This window comes from Diabrotica undecimpunctata, chromosome 3 (genome assembly GCF_040954645.1).
Source record: "Diabrotica undecimpunctata isolate CICGRU chromosome 3, icDiaUnde3, whole genome shotgun sequence".
Classification (NCBI taxonomy): domain Eukaryota; kingdom Metazoa; phylum Arthropoda; class Insecta; order Coleoptera; family Chrysomelidae; genus Diabrotica; species Diabrotica undecimpunctata.
The window spans coordinates 30,752,528-30,772,964 of NC_092805.1; the positions used below are offsets into that span (position 1 = coordinate 30,752,528).

The following is a 20,437-nucleotide window of genomic DNA, read 5'->3' on the forward strand; positions in this document are numbered from 1 at the left end:
ATGAAGTCACTTTCTACAAAGGTGTTAAATAAAATAAACGGTGCTCAATTTTTGCCATTTTTTACGATTCTTATGAGATGATCACTTCCATCCATTCCCAAAATTTCATTCCACCTAATACGTCTTCGTGGAATCATTTCACGTGACGTGAGGTCGTTTGTAATATGAAAGTTTAAATTCAGCGTTTTTTCGGCATATTTTAAATATTGGTTGCCAAAACCAAACATCGAAATTTCACCTCGTAGGTTTTGAAGATTAGGCTCTAATAATGGAAATTTCACAACGACAGATTAATGGAAGTGATAAAATTTATTTTTCTCATGAAAATTGTAAAAAATGGCAAAAATTTCGCGCGCGTAACTGACATTTAAAATCGTCGGTCGCTTCAAGCGTTGTTTCCGAGAGAACGGTTCATTCTACAGTCTACACTGCATTTTTGTTTGAAACATTTTTTTCTACGTTTTTCCATAGGGAAGCCCGGAGGTAGGAGTGACAAATTTGTTTGCATATTTTTGCGGTCCCAACATTGATATTCTCTCAGCAAAATTCAGCCTATTCGTATGATTTTTAGAGGTCAAATCTCTGACGACTGGACTACATGTCGATTCGATTTTTAGTTTCGCGTTTTCTTTTTAAACAAAAACTTTTTGTACAGGGTGTGACCCGTAACAGTGGCTGATACTAACTTTCTCATTTTAAATACAACATCCCGTATTTTATACAATTTTTGGATTCTTCAGAACATTGTAGACGTATTTCATGTACAATATTCTTTATCTTCAATTGTTTTCAAAATATTAAAGAAGTAATACATATCTTTGGATTTAAAAATTAACATTAAGAAAGAAAATTATTAACTTATAAAAGAGCAGGTTCCCAGTGGTTGGTTGTATAACATAGTTAAAAAAACTTGAACACTTATGGTGTAAACGGTATAGTTATAAAATGACGGAAATAATGAAAATATCCAAAAAGATTACAATTTTCGTCAGAACATTTTCGGTCTTACCAGACCATCATCAGTGATAACTGGAGCATTGGCAAATGACCACTTTAAAAGATGTAAAAATCTTTGGATTAGATTTTAAATGTTTTAAAAGTTGAAGTGACAAAAAGTCGATGATTTTAGATCTAACCGAAAGGGAACATACCTACTGACTCCTGGGTTGAAGACCTAGGTAGAAGAAAATTATTAATTTAATTAAAAAAAATCGCTGCAACACCGATTAAACTGAGGAAACGAGAAATGAGCACAAACCACCTGAATAATCCGTTATGGCAACATCCCAGTGAAGTCAGTTAAGACTATGTCGTTAATATATCGTCGAACTATTGGGTGACATCAGGAAAGATGTTCCATCTTTCCTGATATCATCCAAAAATTACTCAAAATATATCGTCAAAGACCCTCAGGTCCAAAACGACAAATGCCGATATGGATGTCAAACCCAAGAAACCGTCCAACACCGCGGGCTGCTAAGAATTTGCAGTAACTGAATGTAAGGACCGGCATGCTTGAGTAAGAAAGATTATTCGTTTTATGATGAAAATTTAAATGGTGAAAGATGTTGCCCCACGTTTTAGAAGCAGCCATACGACCGGCATTATATACTTTAAGACATGGAGAGACTTGGTATCAGCAAGATGGAGCAACTCCTCATAACTTTGGGCCTGTTGCTCAACACTTTTACGACATGTTTGATGATAGATGGATTGCCAATCAGGGTCCGTTTCGTTGATCAGCTGGCTCTCATGACTGTATACTGTATCCGCCGTAACTAATTAAACATAACTGTATACTGTATCCTCCATAACTAATTAAACATAACTGTATACTGTATCCGCCATAACAAACATAACTGTATACTGTATCCGCCATTACTTTTAATCAAAGCGGTAGAGGATGTTGTATTTAAAATAAGACAATTGGTCTTATCTGAGATCTGTCATCGTTATATATATGTATATATATATATATACATATATATATATATATATATATATATATATATATATATATATATATATATATGCTATACCCTATATAAAAAATATTTGTTAAAAAAAAATGTTTAACAAAAAATACGAATTGATATGTCTAAGCGGTTTTTCGAACACGTCCCCATATTTATTTCTAATCAAATTTATTCCATTTCGCTGATACACACTGCATAATTTATTTCTCATTCTCATTGAAAATTTTCTCAAACCACTCGTTTCCTTTCATTTCATCCATTCTGCTATAAATCTGCTTCATGATCCTAGATACTCAATAACTATTACGTTTTCAAATCATTTTACCACACAAAGCGACCATCTTAGGTTATTAACTCAATTTTCAAATGATGGTTCTGGATATTGCCTTCTTTAAACCTTAAACTATTCAGTGTGAAATCTTTTTTATACATGGTCCAGCAGAAACCACTCATGGTGGTTCTTTACTACATGCTTGCACAAAATTAACGAATACCGTATGAACATAGTAGGAGATATTAAACATTTTTCATTAAAATAGGAAAAAAAAAACGATGTACAGAAAATATTTACTTGCATTGAATACATTGGCGTTATGAATTACGATATTTCTTGTCTAACAATAAAATATTGTATATAATTATGTGTATTTAATATTCATATAATCCATCGTTTTGCTTATTTGTATCATTCTTTATTGTTTTCCTCATCGTTCGATTAAGTTGAATCACCTCTTTGTTGTGTACCCAGTATTCTAGTAGCGCTCCCCAAACCGTTTTCTTGCAGGTTCAATAGTTCTACAATTCCACGTAAGAGCAGCGAGTCAAGTACGACCAGCAAGGGCAGTACTCGCGCAGGCAGTATCCATGCTTGGACCAAATCCTTAACGAGGCACTCGTCCAAATCGTCAGGTGGTGGCGGACACAAGCGGACATCATCGACCGCTTCGTCGACCTCTTGCGAATTGGGGGAGGAGGCCACCCAGGTACTGATCGACGCGGGTACCTCCTCCCCTACTGTCACTTGTTCTCAACCTACGCCTATACCCAAAAAGAATGCTGTAAGTGTTTGCTAACCTTCGCTTGTTGGTGCTTATGGTTTAGGTCGTACGCGGGGTGGTGCTTATGGTCTAAAAATCCATTTTTAAGTACATTATATTTCTGACGATGAGCATTGTTTAAAGTATAACGAACATTTCATTGTAGTCTAGAAAATATGCAGAATTTTCGTCTGCTGGTATTCAAACCAGCAACATTCTAACCAAGGTATCCAAATATTGTTTTATTCATTAGTTGTAAATCTTAAGTAATGGAAATTATGAACGATTGCCTTCGTTTTTAACACAAAATTGTCTTTATTATATTGTATCAAGAAGTTCCATTTCCTTTTCTGTATATTCAAAATTTATGACATTGACATGAATCTCTATATTGCTGTACGATTTGGAACTTTTTATTTATTTACTGTGAAGAGTTCTCCACTTGAACTGAAGCATCTGAGTTCCAAAATGGGATCTTAATCAACTATATATCTGTGTTATCTAGCCCCTTGATCTTTAACGTAATGAAAAATGCGGAATCAATATACAAACAATGCGATAGACAAATATTTAATGATAAAATAGTTGTAAATGTGTAGTGTACTTAAAAGTAGATGCTGAGGCTGTTAGGGAAATGTGTTTTGTTGGGTTTTTATTACTCGTATTCGGTGTTTATCTTATTAATAAGGGTTATAAGATATATCTTATTAATATGCGTCATTACAAAACATTTGGGTGATCATATATTTGAAACTTGTTAAAATATAATTTTATGAATTAATTATTAAACTTTCAACGAGGGCGGTAACATTGGGAATATCAATTTTTGCATGTTTGGATGCATACACAACGATGGCGCAATACGTATTGAATGCCAACTCTGGCGAAAAAATGAATACTGCTTCCTCAACATCAAACTTTACTTATGTCTTTCTCGACGAAAAACCAAGAGAAGAATTGATCGCGAATCTATTTCGTTTTTGTTCCTCGTGCCATTCCTAATGTTGTATTATCTTCGTATACGTTGCCAGTTAGTTTCTTTTGGTAAACTTGTTATTATATACTTATACTAATAGACTAAGCGTTGCAATACAGGTCCGTTGCCCCAATGCGACAGAGAAAATTGACGCAAAGCAGTCCAGCATCTCTTTCTAATGTTCCGGGTTTATCAACCACGCTACCTAAATGATTAATGGGAAGGTCACGTGGTCGATAAACCCGGCCCATAAGAAAGAGATGCAGGGACTGCTTTGCGTCAGTTTTCTCTATATCGTACGGGGGAAAGGGCCTGCATTACATTGCTTAGTCTATTTGTATTATATGTGTGGCTGTTATGAAATGCCGAAAGGCACCTCGCACCAAAAGTATCCCTGTCTAATTCCTTGTTTGTAAATCCACATCTAAATTAGTTAGAGCCCTGAAATTTATTAGATAACAGCAGTAGATATCCACTTAGAAATCTATAGTACATCTACGAGTTTATACACATTGTAACAATTAATAATTAGACTATTAAAACGAATTGGTCTTAAGCGAATTGAGAATGTTGCCAATTTTATTCAAACATTAGAAAATTATAGAAATTGATTCAGAAATTTTATCTTTCCGTATTATTATATAAATCGTTGATCATTATCCTTGGCTCTACAACCCTTTAGGGTTCTAGGACTATTTCAGGAACAGTTTTCAATCCTTACTTTTACAATTTCCTTGGTGTTATATGGATTTCTCTAGACTTAATTTTTTAAATCTTGCTCTGGGACTACCTCACCTTTTTCTTCCTTCTGGTCTGGTTGTATATGTATTTTTTAGGTTCTGTCTTACTTATTCTCTCTAGATGTCGTACCCAGCTTATTTTGATGGATCAGATTCGATTAGGTTTACTGTAGAATAGCACTAAATTATAGCGCCTGCGAAATATTCAGTTCTTCTGCATATCTTTCTAAAGCTTTTAATCGTTTGCACATTTCGCAAGCCCAGAGGAATAGAAAACGATTTTATTAAATCGTTTTCATCGATCAAACTGGTAGAACTTTTAATAAACGTATAGCAGAACATAAAAGGCTTCCAATAATGGAAAAACAGATTCTACGTACGCACTTCACCTTCTAGACCAGAATTATTCTTTTAATGATGAATTTCAAATTCTTCACATCCAAAATAGCCTTTAAGCTATCTTTATTAGAATCTATGGAAATCAAAAAATTAAAAAATAAAGACATAATTCTAAATGGCCAATTTGAGACAGTCTTCCCCTCCTCAACCTATTCAGTTAGACTATAAAGTGTAAACACAAACCAAAAATAGATCACTTGAGAAAGGCACGCTGCCGAAACAGCTGTAGTGATAAGAATTTATAATCATTTTTGTGGAAGCTTTGAAAACAAAAGTTTTCAGTGGTTTATTGTTATATAACTATGTATAATGTACATATTAACCTGCATACCCATTGTTTTTGTTGTGACTTCTAACGCTGTAAAAACTTTTATTAGGTCCATTTTTCTTCTGGCCGTATGTCAAGATCATCGATGTATGCTTATATTTTAGTATATTTCTATTGATGATGGTGCCTGTAGCCTTGATTTCCTTTTTACAATCCTATCTTTAAAAGACCTTACCTAATTGAAGAGGGTAGCTCATTGGCAAGAACTAATCTTAAAATTGTCAACTGTTGGGAAATTCCATCGAATTCGTTACTTCATTACTTTATTAAAACAAATTATCTAGACTGTATATGATGGACTAAAAAAACATTACCTCTAAAAGAAGGCCGTTAATCGCTGTTATTTTTTAGTAGTATTATCAGTGGCAACAGTTGAACGTATTGTGCGTGGAAAAAACTGAAATTTTTTTTCGAAACGTCCATATACAAATCAGTGCGAATGAAAACCTATTAAGTTGAATGAACCTCAAAAAATATCCTCCACAGAGCTATACATTCATTTTGCTTTGAAAATAGAAATAGTCAAATTTGTATATATCAATTAAACTAGATAAAATAAATAATTTTCCTAAAATGAGCCGTGAATCAATACAAAAACATTTCAAGATCTTAACTTTAAATATATAAAACGCTGGCGAAAGTTCAACAGATAAGGAGGTAATAATATGGCAACGTAATTATCTACAAAGAATTCAGGAATATCTTGCGGCAAGAAAGATTTGTTACCTTGACGAGAATTGGGTTAATGTCAGACATACAGTTGATAAAGTTTTGCAAGATAAAACTGTAACAAAACACTACAAGCCTTTGTTAAAGACTTAAGAAATGAGTTCCATATGCTTCGAGAAGTGGTTCGAGAATATTCTTCGGCATTTAGCTAGTAAGTCTGTCATATTATTGAATAATGCATCTTATCACAGCGGCCTTATTGAACGGATTCCAACGATGACTGATAGAATAATCAAGGAACATCGTGGTAGATATCGCCAATATGCTGTTGATTTAATGGCTAGAATTCATGGTATTACTTTTTTGAGACTTGAGTAACAGCGTTTATTACAAAACAATAAATATAACATATGGTGGGGGTTGCAAAGTTTCGTCGAAAAAAGTTTCAACTCAATTTCATCTTTAGGAATTATCCAAGTGTCCTGTAACAAAGTATAAATTAATAAATATCCCAATATTCCCAATCCATTATTTTTTTCGTTTCAAGTCGTCGTCTGGCTTTCAATATGTAACCTTCTTGAATTCTGTAACAATATTTTTTTTTAAAAACTTGGGGTGTTAACTCTACGCCCAACCTCCAACCTGCCAGGGACTCTTCTTTTGAGGTTGCCATACTTTAGCCATAGGATTTCGGCTCTACAGAGCTGGCATCTCGCCTTCACCCATCCCCCCTCTTGTCAGGACACGTTCATTCTCCTCCTTTCGCATCTGGTCTTGTGACCGACAATGAACGAGTTATATGCAGTTTTTTTACTATTTATAGTAAACTATAATCATTTGTTTTATGTCTTGTTAAATATATTATGTAGTCACGATTACTATAAACTACAATCTATATCCATTATCACAATGAATCTAAAAAATAAGCCAATAATAATTACACTTTATGACGCAAAAATGTTTTACCTTTTATATTGATATTTACGCATCGATAGCTTTTTAATTTCATACTTCGTATTTACAATAAACTGTATTTCTTCGTTTTCTCTCGTATTAATAATGTTATCTGTGAGTTTCTTGTATGTACTTTTAAAAATTTTTAGATGCTAAAAAAACATTCAGGATTACAGCAAACTAACGTTATAAATTATATCAATATCTCGACGCAACTACGAAAATTATGCCAGTAAATATGCTTTATGACGCAAACTAAGAAAAACTGTGATAATATCGGCATACGTATGTCATGGTGTCACATTGTTCGTCTCGCTCTTCAAGTTATAACATTTTTTTAATTAGAAGTACGCACTTGAACACTCGTTTTTAGCCAGTAAAGGGAATACTAGTCTTAATTTTATTAGAATTTAGCGAAAGGTCACCGTCTTGGCAATAAATTAATTAGTTAATGTCGTAAAAATTTATGTACAGGACGTCCAAAAAGTAGTATACACATTCGTTTGATAGATGAACAGGCGATTCGGATAATACGCAGTGTTTTCACGAATTGAAGAATACAGTTAAGATTAAAACTTCTAATCTTCTTCTTTGTGTGCCATGCTTGTATTCAAGCGTTGGCTATCGTCATATTGACAAGCTGATGAAATGATTCTCGGTCGGCAGCTAGATGAAACAGTTCCTCGACCGTTCGACCTGTCCATTGTCTAATGTTACGCAGCCAGGACAGTTGTTTTCTTCCGACTCAACGTTTTCCTTCGATTTTGCCCTGAATGATTAACCGGTGTAAGCGATATTTAGGTCCTCTCATTATATGACCGAAGTATTGGACCTTTCTCATTTTGATGATGTTGATCAATGCTCGCTCTTTGTGCACGGTCTCTAGCACGCGTTAGTTAGATATGTGTGCTGTCCACGGGATTCTGAGCATGCGACGGTAACACCATAACTCAAACGCTTCTAATTTGTTAAGATTTTTTATTTTTGTTGTCCAGGTTTCACATCCATAGAACAAAGTGGACCAGACGTAGCACTTTAATTCTCTTAGACGTGTGGTCAACGACAGACTTCTACTGCATAATACAGAACGCCAGTTAATAAAGTTTTTCCGTGCGAGTTCTATTCTGGTTGAAATTTCCTCGTCACTTTCAACCCTGCAGTCAATCCAGCTACCCAGATATCTAAAGTGTTCCACCCTTTCCAGGATTTTGTTATCTAATCTTAGTACTGAGTCTTCGATATTAATTTTTCCGACCACCATCCATTTTGTTTTTTTTTTGCGTTGATTGTTAAGCCCTTTTCAGTGCATTCGTTGTTTACAGCATTCAACAGGGTTTGAAGATCTTCTAGACTCTCTGCCATTATTGCGGTGTCATCGGCGTATCTGATGTTATTAATAATTTCACCACCGATCTTAACACCTTCGCGGCGATTATTTAACGCTATTTCAAAAACTGGTTCAGTGTAGGCATTAAACAACATCGGTGACATAACACATCCCTGTCTGACCACCTTAACACAAGCGGTCTGTTTGTAGTAAAGATTTTTAAGCAATCTAATGTCATACGTGTCCAGACCAACTGAGTCTAAGCATTGAAATAATAATGTATGTGGTACTCTATCAAAGGCTTTTTCGAAATCTATAAAACATATGTAAATATTTTTCCTAAACTCAATGCTCTTTTGTAAGGGTATTCGCATGCAAAAAAGAGCTTCTCGAGTACCCATACCGTTTCGGAAACCAAACTGCTCATCACCAGTTATCCCCTCACAAAATTTATATATGCGACAATGCAATATTTTCATAAAAATTTTGAGCGTGTGACTCATTAAACTAATAAGTCGATAGTCGCTACACTGTCTGGTATTCTTTTTCTTGGGAATAGTTATAAATATCGATTCTAACCAGTTGTCTGGTAATTTGCCGCTGCTGTATATCTTATTAAAGAAGGATGTGATAATCGCAACACTCTCATTATCTAATAGTTTTAACAATTCTGCAGGTATTTCGTCAGGACCAGAAGCCTTCCTTCGTTTCGCTTGGTCGATAGCCTTCTGAACTTCTGAGATTAGAATCGGTGGGCCTGTATCTCGGTTAGATGTTATTTCTTGGTAGATTCTTTGGTCATCGTTAAATAATTCTATTATGTAATTTTCCCATTCGGTACAGCGCTCTTTTTTATCGCCCATAAGTATATGCCCATAAGTATATATTTATATAATGTATAAATATATTTTGCTCATAAGTTCTGCTTTTGCCTGTTAATTCTTTTAGTTTTTTATGCAAATGGAAGCTGTCGTGTTGTTGCTCCAGTTTCTCAATTTCTAAACAGGATTCTTGTAGCCATCGGTCTTTTGCTACTTTAATTCTTTTTCGGATTTCTTTATGTATTTCATTGTATTTTTCTCTGTTTATGGATTTATACTGCCTCCGAACGTCCATTAGATCTAAGATGTCTTGTGTCATCCAGTCATTTTTAACTGTTGGTCGTCTTAGAAGATTTTCTCGAGATGCAGTGGTTATTGTCGTTTTCATTTGTTCCCAGCAATCATCTATGTTGTTGGTATCTTCTAGTCTAATTTCGTGGAACTTGTCGTTAATTTCTTGAGAAACCTTATTTAGAGTGCATGGGTCTTGGAGTGCATCTAGTGATATTTTGGAGGTTTTCTGATTTTTACAGACTCTCTTTAGCTTAACTGTAATTGTAGAGCACAGTAGAGTATGGTCTGACCGAATATCGGCACCTGGGTAAGTCTTGACAAATTTTATGCAGTTTTTAAATCGTTCATTGACTGTTATATAATCAATTTGATTTCTTACAAAACTTCTAATAAAGATCATAAAAAATAAGGTGAAAGTTTTTTCCTACCTAAAACATATATTTCTAAATTTAGGACATAATAGAGAGAAATACACCTTGCTCCAACGGATTATGCAGGGAAATATCCAAGGAAAGAGAAGCATAGGGAGGCGTAGAATGTCATGGCTGCGCAACCTGAGAGAGTGGTACGGATGTACATCAAATGAACTTTTCAGAGCAGCCGTCTCAAAAGTCCGAATAGCTGTGATGATTGCCGACCTCCGCCGCGGAGATGGCACTTGAAGAAGAAGATATGATTTTGCATCAACTATAGCGATCACTTTTAATCTGTATAGTGCATATTCATTTGGCATGTACTGTCGAAAACCACAGCTATCTCTAAAGACATCATAGTTAGATGTTCTCATGAAATATATATCCTGGCCATTTCGCACAAATTTTATGTAAATTACCCTGGTTATTTTGTATACAGTTCTTCGGACATATTATGCGAAATGAATCCAGATATGCTCTCCTTCAAGCCATCCTGTAAGGAAAAATATTTGGAAAACGAGGTCCAGGAAGAAGAAGAAGAACATCTTGGTTAAAGAACCTCGGAATCTGGTTCAATACAACATCTGTGCAGCTTTTCCGCGCTGCTGCAGATAAGATAAAGATTGCCATGATGATCGCCGACATTCGTAACGGATAGGCACATCAAGAAGAAGAATTTTGTATATTGTATAGCATAGAAAGACTCAACAAAAAAGAAAACGTTCTAATACTCGTCTAAGATATAACAGTTTAAATAATGCTCGTATTTCATTCGCGTTAATGTTTATAATAGTCGTAACAACAAATTGAAACAATCTCAAGGTGTTTTGGCCTCTACAGCAGATTTTTTATGGTCAATTATTCATTCTCACCGACTTACTATTTCTTTTCACCGTTCTGCTCGTATCCCAACATTTTATTTTCAATCTTTGTTTCTACAGACTTGTTAAAATCAATTGCTTTTTCCAAATTTCTGATTCGCGATTACTATTGTCTTCATGATCTGATGTTCTCGTTTTCAGGAAATTGGTTGAGCTCACAAACTTGTTGCGGTTAACTTACGAATTATATTATTTCTCGAGGAAATTGTTGCTTTGGGGTCCTTCGATGATCTTTAAATGTTAGAGTGCGATTCACTTTTACTCCCAAGTATCTTGGCTCTGTGCAGTTCTCTCCACGCCACGGTATATTCAACTTTCTCATAGCATACTTGTTCAGACAAGGGCATACTTGCTATTTCGTTAAAACTGTGCCGTATCGTCAACATAAATAAAACGTGTTGTTCCAGGATAATGTAGAAAGCCGTTAGTGTAAATATTCCAAAGGAAAGATGCAAGCACACTTCCTTGAGGTAGGCCATTTTTATGATTTCTCCAGCGGCTTTTCTTGGATTGTAATTTAACATAGAACCTACTATTCTAAAGGATGTATTTTATTAGGTACATCAGTCTTTGGTAATATTGTACACTATCACTAACAATTGGTGGTTAACGGTGTTACATGGAGCAGTCAAGTCAATGTAAACCACGCCAGTTATTTTTCTCTCTTCAAAGCCATTTTCGATATATTATACAAGATTCAGGATTTGGCTTGACAGAGTAGTAGAAGTCAGTGAAGAAAACGGACTGTCCCTAAACACAAAAAAGACACAATTTATGGTAATTACAAAAGCCCAACAGCGCCAAGAAAACATAACAATACATGGAGAACAAATTTAAAAAGTTGAAAAATATAAATATCTGGGTACAATAATTAACGAAAATAATGAGTACACAGAAGAGATTAAAGCAAGAATAGGACAGGCAAGAAATTCTTTCAACAAACTGAAAAAATTACTCTGCAGCAGGGACATTTCAATTTCTTTAAAGATAAGACTTCTGAGATGCTACGTGTTCTCCGTATTATTTTATGGGTTGGAGGCTTGGACATTAAAGAAAGATGTTTCGGACAGATTAGAAGCCTTCGAGTTATGGGCCTACAGAAGGATATTAAGAATAAGTTGGGTGGATAGAGTCACGAATGTCGAGGTGTTGAGAAGAATGGGAAAAGATAAAGAGGTTTTAAATACAATTAAAGTCAGAAAACTGCAATATCTGGGACATGTCATGAGGGGCGAGCGTTATAACTTGCTGCAATTAATAATACAAGGAAGAATACAGGGTAGAAGGAGTCGCGAAAGAAGACGCATCTCCTGGTTAAACAATTTGAGAGCTTGGTTTAAATGCACTTCTGCTGACCTCTTTAGAGCAGCGGTATCGAAAGTGCGAATTGCCATGATGGTTGCCAACCTTCTTAGAGGAGATGGCACATGAAGAAGAAGAAGAATTTGGCTGCAGCAAGATCTAAATCCAGCCTGCTCTGGTATTAGTTTCTCATCAGTAACGATAAAATTCTGTTGAATATTATTCGTTGAAAAGATCGCATAATACTAGTCAGAAAGTTTTGGTTTTGGTTGATACTTTACCTGTTTTCAATAGTGCAACTACTGTGGATTTACGCCGCAGCTTTTTTTTAAGCCGTAGGTATTTTTAAGAATTTTGTTTACCAATTCGTTTACCAACCTTTATTACAGAAACCACCTCATATAAGTACTTAGGACACGAGATACGCATAGGAAGATATAATCAAACGTGCGAACTAAGCCGCCGCATAGGACTCACTTGGGTGGCATTCGGCAAGCTAAGCTATGTTCTTAAATCAAAACTGCCTATGTGTCTTAAAAGAAAAGTCTTTAATCAGTGCATGTTGCCAGTACTTACATATGGTGCAGAGACATTAACACTAACCAAGAAAGTAAGAAATAAAATTTGTGTTACCCAAAGAGCCATGGAACGATCGATGTTAGGCATTTCTCGTAGGGATCGGATCACGAACAAGGAAATAAGACGGAGAACAGGAGTGACAGATGCCATAGAAAGAATTATGGATGGACACAGATGGACACAGCGAATAATACAGTGGAGACCGAGACAAGAAGCACATCGAAGTAGAGGTCGTGCACCAACAAGATGGTCTGATGACATAAAACGGATCGACAAAAATTGGATGCAAACAGCACAAAACAGAAATACATGGAAAAGACTGAAGGAGACCTATATCCAGCAGTGGATAGATCCGGGTTAAATGATGATTACCTGTTTTCAATAGTGCAACTACTGTGGATTTACGCCGCAGCTTTTTTTTAAGCCGTAGGTATTTTTAAGAATTTTGTTTACCAATTAGTTTACCAACCTTTATTACAGAAATTGCTTTTATAAGTTCTTCATAAGTAAAATCGACAGGAATATATGTTCCTGTCATTGCCTACATCGCGTTGTAACGCTAGTTTCTCTTGTTTTTTTTTTTGATATTTTTCCATTTAACAAGTGGCGTGCAATTTGATCAGGTGTTATTTTTGTTAAATCCTGTTCTTGGTTTCTAGGGTCGTTGCTAAGGTTTTTAGCAGTTTACAAGCATGTAGACTATTTTGTGCCATGCCTGGTTCTCCCAGCGGTTACACCATCTTTAGGGTTCTGGAGTTAAATATCGCCTTCATCAACTCTTCGCTAAGCTCAACAGTTTTATCGGAGAACGGATCATTGTAATATATTTCTTGTTATTGCTGTGGCAAGGCTTTATAATCGTCATGAAGACCTGCGATATATTCTGTCCAGTAGCCTTCTTGGATATGTTCTCTTTCTTTATGAGTCTAACATATCTTTTTTAGTAGCTCAACAAAGTTGTCATACTTTTCTAGGATTGGCATTATTGTTACTACTAACTACTTCATCCAATTCTTTGGTGAAATTGTTCCACTTTGTCTTTTTAAGTTGACTCTTTTCCTAAAGGGAATTTTTTCTGGGTTTACTGCAGCTGATATCGTACTTATGATGGGTCTATGTTGTGTTCTGGAGATCAGGACTGCAAGATTTTATTTGTCAATTCCGATATTCTTGCGCGGAAAAATATATTGTTACCTTTTTCTGTGGGTTTAGACATTAAGTTCAGAGCACAACGTGGTTTAACTAACTTTATTTGATTCCAAAAACTCATTTAATTAAAATATCACAAATTCTAATTACATTATAATTATCGCTTACAATTCACACTGATATCGCGTACAAAACAATTCGCCAATATTAATCATCAAAGGCCATCTCGGCGGGCTTATATAATAGGAACAAATGTTCTTGAGACAGTCAGCGGAAGGACGACGATCTAATCCACGAAAAATTAGGAACTTCCAGATGGCCACTTTTTTGTCGAATTTCGCGACGGAGAGAGAAGTAGATAAAACATCTCTATCTGGCCTAACGAAAATCGCAGTAAAGTCTGCGCTTTGCAGTACCACAGTGTGTTTCCTGGACTAATAAGATATCACATTTTCTCTGATCACATATTTTGGATAACGGGTCTTGTATTATATCTTCTCAAAGTTGGTTTTGAAAAAAAAAGCGTTTGTTCTCTTTGTTTTGTGATTTTGGTTGGACTTTAACAGGAAAATCTATGATCGATTTTTCTGTTTGCTATATTCAATGAATGGTAGAAGTTGTAATTATCATGTAATTAATAATTATTGGAGAGACGTGGCAAGTAGCGTAATTAAAAGAATATATGTATAGCCAACTACCGTTGATCCGTATGGTTAAGTGGCACGGTTGTCACGGATAACGAAAATCGAGGATAAGCTGTAACTGGAAGTCAAATGCAAAAAATAAAAATGTAGTTTCACCTAAAGCTTTAATTTACAATTTTCAATGTGTACTTATATTTTTACAGTTTTTGAAAGTAGTCCGTCACTTGTTTCTGCTTATTTGAGTGGAAAACGTGTTTCTTTATTCTACATTGCACTTAAAGTAGCATAAGTTTTTCAGCTAGTAGCGCGTTGTTCTGGTCCTCTAGGTATTCTAGAAGTTCATTCACGTGACACAAGGCCGCCTCGTGAGTCACTCGTTCATCAGGTACAAGCGCCTCTTCTTCTTCATGACTTTCTTCGTTTTCTCCTCGGCATTTTCTTAGGATGTCTTCATCCGTTAAATGCTCAAATCTCGGGTCGGTAGCGTCGCAGCCTAACTACTCTTGCAGGTTTGCTGCGTCCACATTTTCTTCCCCAGGAATTGAGTTAATTAAACTTGTAAGGGCAGGCAGTTCATTTTCATCTTCTTCAACTGCTAGTTCGACACAATTTTCGATGTTTGGTAACAGTTTCCTTCATGACTTCACAACTGTTAAAGACTTTACAGAGGACTCAGGAAATCTCCCTGTCTTACCCCATTGCCAGCTTAAATAGGGGCAGTTAGTTCTTCTTCTACTTTTATTTTATTATATTTTTTTATCCATCCACCCTTTGGTTAAAGTAATCAACAAGTAGTTTTTCTGCTCTAGTGCCCTTAAAATATCTAGTTTTTTTTGCCTTGCCAATCACCGTCAACTTCAGCTTGTGACTTCCTGTAGCGTTGCTTCAAGACATAATCGTGATCTGTTCTTTGCTAGATTTATGGCCCACTGCTTTACCTTTACTTGCAAAAGCTAGCGTCCGAGTTGAAAGGCATTTCCACAAGAGGCCCGATTCGTCTGCGTTATAGATTTGTTCGTAGCTCAGATAATTTGAAGAAAGGAACTCTTCGGACTCACTGTGAACTTCCTTAGCTCCCTGTTGGTCACAGCTGAGCTCATAGTGTTGCTTAAAGCGGGTTAACCAACCAGATGATGCATTAAAATCCCCTTCTAAGCCCAACACGTCAAAAAACTGTTTTGCTTTTACAGCAATTATTGGACCTGATATGGGTGTACCCATGTTACGAACTTGGGCTATCCATTCTACCAAGGCCATCTCTACTTCTACGTAAGACGTATTAATGCAAATGAAAAAAGTTTGTCCTTTTGTTTTAAAATGTCTCGTACTGTCGAGTCACCCATACCGTACTGAAGGCACATACGTTTACGTGAAGTTTGTTGATTAATCGTCAACACAACTTTTTTTTCCTTTCTCAGACATGGTAACAAAACAATAAAAAAATGCACTGTAGCTCAAAATAAAACACCACCTCACAACAACGATCAACTGATCGAACTGCGAACTAACACAAGCCAGTTGACAGCCCCATTCCACCACTGTCCGGCAGTCATAGTTAAGGTCTTTGTTTTACCACACAGCAAACAAACAACTCTATCGTCTATTATAACAAAGAAACGATTTGTTATCTTTTTATAACAAAGAAATAATGAAATTAGTCAATATTCTTTGTTGGTTACTTTACACTGCAACAATAGAATATTATATTTCTGCCTATAATAATAAATTAACAAACCACAATTTTATTTCAAATCATATTTATATACTATATTTATAATAGTAATGATAATACATAGACCTAGTTTATAAAATAATAGGTTTTCATTAATATTAAAAAAAGCTTCTACAGAGTCGCGGATAATCCGCTCGTGGATAAAGGGGAGTTGACTGTATTTACATGTTTTACTTCTGTACATAGTACTGTACATATTACATATAAAACGTTCATCAATTAATAAGATAAACATCGTATAATGGTCTTAAACTCAATAAACCAAAGGTGGGTGTTTTAAGTCTTGGAAGTACCAAAAACTCCCGATTGTGGTATTCAGGGGAACACTAGTTTTTCTTTTCTGTTTTGGTATATAAGCTTCTCGAATCTGCTAAATATTTGTTATTTTCATCACACGTTTAGGACAAGTGTAAAAAAATCAAATAATCGCTTTAAAGTAGTATAATTCTGTTATTTATGACAGCAGTTTAATTATATTGTGAAAATGACTTGTTTTTTAGGTAGTAGTACAACAGCACTCTGGCTTTTTGAACACTTAATGGCTTTTAGACATTTTTATTGAATTTGATATGATAAATATATAATATTGGAATTAACAATTATTATGTTAATATACAGAATACCTGAAAAACTAATAATATAGCATCACGAATGCTTAAAAGTTAAAAACAAAAAAGTTATGCTTTAAAATAACCGTTGACCTACCTAAAACGGACGCTTATGACCGGTACTAGAAGTTGGCAGGAGAGTTTCTGGACACCCTGTATTTGTTACAATATGTTTCGGATCAAACTAGTGAATAATTTCGTAATAAATTGACAAACACTGACAGTAACATTTCTCCTTACGCACTTGCAATAGTTTTTGAATATACTTCTCGAGATCTGTTTGTTGTAGTTAGTTCAGTCTCGAAATTTCGCCTCAGATTTATAGGCGAACCCCCAAAAAGCACTTTCGTTTCAATACTGAGACAAAGCGGCAACCTGGGACAAGTTTGGTACCAAAATTGGATTTAAACTCCAAATATAAAGATTAAACTTTTTTTCCAAATTTCAACTTAAAAAATTCATATTACAAGACAAATCGTTTGTGTAATAAAATTCTGCACAACTCTTCTAAATAAAGTTTTTTGAAATCCGCAAGGAAAATAAATTCCTGCAGCTGGCTGTATACCATGTATCACAAAAAGAGGTTTAAATCTTTGTATGTAGGTGTATTTAAAAAAAAACCTTAAAAGGGCTACATCAAAAAAACAAACGTTCTCGGAATAATAATTCCATCATCAGGTTAAAAGCCTAAAATAAGTATAAACCATTTAATTAAAGCAAACGTAATTGAAATGTTGACTAAGGTTAAAAAAGCAAAATGGTTATACTTACAGGTTAACATGCCTGAGCCACCAAAATATTAGGGTAAAACCCTTTACAAAAATTGAAGTTACCAAAAAATGTACATGTTGTTGTTAAAAATGAATGATGTTTAATATTTTATTAGATTTAACTTCAGGCAACATATAACCATGCCTCACGTGAGTACCAGCGTCCGGAGGGTAAACCTCTTCAAACGGACTTCAGCTGGTAACTGATTGACAAGATACCTATGAACGGTGTCGAAAACAGAATGTCAATGCACCATGTCAAAATGTCAAATGTCAAAAGTAGCAATTTTAACGGCAAAATATTATTTATTTTGAAACTCTTCCATGTAACTATTTTTCCATAATTTTCTTTTAAATATTCACTGAGAAATTGATCACTCAGTTTGGAAATCTGAAACTTTACAGAACACTTCTTTAAATAATAAATTTTAATATAGAATTAAAATGAAAATATATCGGACGAGTATCATACGATTTAAAAAATCGCCATTTTGTTTATAATTAAGAGTTCGAACACATTTCACTTTTTGCAGAAATGTCCATCAACATTAGAAATCGAAATATCTAAACCAAGCCGAGATATCGTGAGTTAAATAATATAAAATTTCGTTAAAAATATAAAATAAATTTTTTTGCATATTTATTATTTATTTAGATACATAATGACTATCATTCTGGCTTTACAACCCTACGTGGGTCCTAGTATTTTTGTAGCTGTTTCTTTTAATGCTACATACTCGTTTCGTACATTTTCCGTTCTCCCAACAATATTGATATCATCGGCATTAGCAAGGATTTGCACTGATTTATTATACAGTGTATCCGTAAAGTATGGAATAAATTCGATATTTCCTAAATGAAAAGCCTTTTTAAAAAAATCTAAAACACGTCGATTTTTAAATTTAATGTTCTACATTTTACAATAAAATTTCATTATACAAGGTGATACACATTACAGTGATGACGTCATCGGCTCTTTTTTTAAATGTAACACTGTATTTTAGGACATTTTTAGATCGATAGCAATGAGCTGATTCCAAAAAAGTATAATACTGGGGGTCTAACTGATATAATTTGAAAGATATGTGCTTAGAAAATTAATTTTATTGATTTATAATATTAATAAATTATAAATAAATGATAATAAATAACTTGAAAGTAATCCAGTAATAAATACATGACTTAATCTTAAATGTTCGAATTGTAGCCCTTGTTGTATTTGACAGTAACCCAAACGTTGTACAAATTCTTGTAGAACCTTGTTTATGATTTCTTGAGAAATATTGTTTATTTCTTTACGAATTCTTGTTTTTAAGTCTCCAATATTTGCAGGTTTCGTTTTATAAACAACATTCTTTAAATGACCCCACATAAAATAATCCAAAGGATTGAGGTCTGGCGACCTCGCTGGCCATTCAATATGTCCACGTCTTCCAATCCACCTGTTCGGAAAAATTTCGTTTAGGTACCATAATGCGGAGGCGCACCATCCTGTTGAAATCATAAACTTTTATCAAAACCTCCAAGATTAATTGTACTGGGGAATAAATTAACTAAAGTAGCTACGAGATACCCACTTAAAAACTGAAGGTATGCTGGCCCGTTTAAATTACCTTCGAAATAGTAGGGTCCAATGATTTTATTTCTTACAATGCCATCCCATACGTTTACCTTTTGCGGGTATTGTGTATGATGTTCCCGCATCCAGTTGGAGTTTTCTTTTGCCCAGTATCTACAATTCTGACGGTTGACTTCGCCATTTAATTTGAATGTAGCCTCATCAGAAAAAATAATATTTTGAACCAAGGGAGGGTTTCAGTGGCTGTTATCCATCATTATTTCGCAAAATTGTATTCTTTTATCAGGATCGTCCTCGTTTAACTCCTGTACAACTGTGCATTTTACTTACTTTACTTACTTTTACGTACTTTGTACCGTTGTTTTGCAAACATCGAGATCACTACTAAGCTTACGAACAGAAGTGTGCGCATCTTCTTCAAAAGCAAGTAAAACATCTAATGTTGTAACATAATTTACAGAGGGACGACCTGATTTGCGTGCATTTTCAACCGTACCAGTTTCTCGAAATTTCTTTTCAATTTTACTTACTGTTGACTGCGTGATGGGTATTTCTGGATATTTATCATTAAATAAATTACACACTTCCATCTAAGTTCGCGATTTGTCCCCATACCCAATCATCATGAGTATTTCAATTCTTTGCTTTACACTCAAATTCATTTCTACTTAAAATTAATTCTAAGCAATAATACAGAACATTCACGAATTAATACAATTATTGTACTACTTAATTGTTATTGAACGTTACTAAAAATAATTACAGTTTACCAAAAACTAGAAGTAGTCTACTTTTTTGCAATTGATAATAAATAATTTATTATCTAAGCGCATATCTTTTAAATTATATCCATTAGAAACGAGTATTATACTTTTTTGAAATCAGCTCATTTTTATCGATCTAAACATGTCCTAAAATACAGAGTGTTACATTTAAAAAAAGAGCCAATGACGTCATCACTGTAATGTGTATCACCTTGTATAATGAAATTTTATTGTAAAATGTAGAACATTAAATTTAAAAATCGACGTGTTTTAGATTTTTTTAAAAAGGCTTTTCATTTAGAAAATATCGAATTTATTCCATACTTTACTTACACACTGTATATTGAACCAATGGTTGTGATTTGTGATATACGTATTTTTCCAGAGCCAGATTGAACAGTATACAGGAGAGGGGGTTTCCCTGCGCAGCCCGTAATTCGTTTTAAAAGGTTCAGACAGTTCACCCTGAATTCGTACTCTACATTAAACTTTTTC

At 34.6% G+C, this 20,437-nt stretch overlaps 1 protein-coding gene across 13 annotated transcripts in view; it reads left to right on the plus strand.

Annotated features, from left to right (window-relative positions):
* The window catches only part of LOC140436621 (uncharacterized), a 290,450-nt gene that overhangs the window by 20,656 nt on the left and 249,357 nt on the right, over nucleotides 1–20,437 (plus strand). For 12 of the 13 annotated variants that reach the window (XM_072525593.1, XM_072525595.1, XM_072525589.1 and 9 more), the window contains one exon: nucleotides 2,761–3,034. The exons of the other annotated variant lie outside the window; for it this stretch is intronic. The gene's annotated coding sequence lies outside the window, so the exon portion shown is untranslated. The remainder of the gene's footprint in view (nucleotides 1–2,760; nucleotides 3,035–20,437) is intronic. 13 annotated transcript variants of the gene reach the window in all.